The following is a 2,470-nucleotide window of genomic DNA, read 5'->3' as shown; positions in this document are numbered from 1 at the left end:
ATCACAGAGATGCCTATTCACATTGGATTAGTATTATTGCGGGATCTTGGAGTTCAGCAAAATATAGTAGGTAATTTGCAGGGGAATTTTTACTTTACAATTTACTAACATGGCTGATTTGCACGGGATTAACAACACTGACAATCTCTGTAATTATTACAAATAGCATGTAAAACTAATCCCGTGTGAGTAGGGCTATAGTCATTTTTGTGTTTGCTGAGGCGACTAACATGTGGTGGCCATCCTAAATGTAGCTGACTCCAAAAGATGAACAATGATAGTTTCACTAAAATCTCTAGTTCATGAAATATTTTGATAAATGTACAGACAAAGAAACACACGGACATGAGCAAAACCTTCCTGCTCCTTCAGCTTTGACTGCATGCATTTATAAAACGACCTGTTTGTGATTTTGAAACGTGAACCTTAAAATGAGCACGAAAAAGCTGTTTGTTGTGTTTGAACTTTTGAGGCAGAAGAATGAAATCATTTATTCAGATCCATGCATGTATCATCTATTGTTAGAAAGACTCTCCTTACATTCATCATTTTTAAAACAGAGTGACAACAAAATTGAGTATTTCACTGTGTAGCTGACAGGAACGTTTTCAACTATTGACATTAGTACTGACGGATGAACACTTGGCCTCCTAAAAACAGTTAAATTATGTCTGAGTAAGACGTATTCCTATAAAATGACACATTTCCCTTTAGGCCACTCTGTAAACATATTGTGCTTTTTGCTTTTTATTGCATTAGAGGCTAGGTGAGTATACCCACAGTGGACCATTTAAACTGACTTTATCTGACAGGTTATTAAAGCTTTAGATGTGGACTTTATTAATTCAGTACCTTGTTACTGAAACTATATTTGCAAGGGTCTTCTATGATTTGGAGGTGCATTTTATTGTGTACTCCAATTTATTTTAGAAAACTTGTTCTCCCACTGCAGTTAAATTGAAGCAAATGTTGATAAACTAGCTTTTTGGGGGGACAGCTCACAACTGCGTATGTTCTTTTAATTTTGCTTGTTTTACTTGTGTAATCAAGAATTGGCTTGATTCATACATTTTGCTGCAGGGACCTTCCCATCTCAGTGCCTCCTTCAACTCAATGAGTTGAAACTCTAAGGTGCCCTCAAGCAAATGAATCACAGAAGCATAGCCAGAGATGCTTATTATATGGGCAACAAAGTCTCAGATAGCATCAAAACCTTATTTAAATTTTGCACGCAGCAAGGTAAAGTTCTTTCCATCTGAAGGTATACAGTGTCTGTACAATACTTTAGGCACATGCATGTACAGTACTGTACTGTAAAACAGGGAACAGTATTTACTCAACGTAATGTCTGATTAGTTACTGTAAGTTAACTTTTCCTTGGATCACTGTTTTGGACAAAAGCCATGGAAATGGTTCTATCAGAAAGATGAGATGCACGGTTTCTATAGCAACCAGCTGCCCCTGCCAACGAAAAGTACTTGAGTCCGACTGTAAAATACTTCAGAAAACTCTGCTGCAAGGAGGCTTTATATTTCTGTTTATCTTAAGAATAAGTGTTGTCCTGTATTTCACCTCTTTTTTTTGTTTGTTTGCAATGAAAGCAGCAGGGACTTCTTTTGTTGTGTGTGTTTTGAGGGGAGTGGGGTAGGATCACTCAATCTGTTAGTCCTTTGAGTTGTAACCCCCCAAAAAAGGACTCAGCATTGCTGGAAGGAATGCACATCGCCCACTGACTTTCATCCACGAGTTTTGGACTGAGACAATTTTGTGCTAAAAAATAAACAGAATTGTTCATTATCAAAAAAAACAACAAAACTGAGTTATAGCCATTTTTTTTTTATTTTAAGGAGAGTTGTTTGTAGCAGTCATCCTGATTTGAACTGGCTCCAAAAGTTATTCTGTCACTTTTTTTTTTTTTTTCAAGTTTCAACGCAATACAATATTTCCTGTAGTACATGAGATATTTTGGTAAGAAAATATCATATATTAAAAAAAATAAAAATAAAAAAAACCAGACCCCCTCCCCCCCCACACACACACACAAAACAAATTGTCCTTTAGTATTTGGTGGCTCATGATAATAAACTGTTGATACATCTCACAGGTTTCCCTGCAATGCTACAGTACAGCAATGGTCAAACTTAAGGATTCGCTGATGGAAAGGAAATATAAGGGATTAGACTGATGAAACAAATACCTTAGGAGGAACAAAAACAGGTGAGAGTGTACATGTCAGGAGCAGAACTGATGAACAGAAATCAAGCACTGGGAACACAGGTTTAGATAAGTGTGTGTAAGATGGATCCTCGTCACCAAGGAATAATCTTGACCACAACAAGGCTCATTTCAGTCAGCTGAGGAAACTACTTTTACGTGATATAAGAACTAAGATACAGTTTCATATATATATATATATATATATGTATGTATATGTATATGTATGTATATGTATGTATATGTATGTATATGT

The sequence above is a fragment of the Nematolebias whitei genome, chromosome 1 (assembly GCF_014905685.2).
Source record: "Nematolebias whitei isolate Nwh7 chromosome 1, NemWhi1, whole genome shotgun sequence".
Taxonomy (NCBI): Eukaryota; Metazoa; Chordata; class Actinopteri; order Cyprinodontiformes; family Rivulidae; genus Nematolebias; species Nematolebias whitei.
This window is presented reverse-complemented; position numbering follows the sequence as displayed.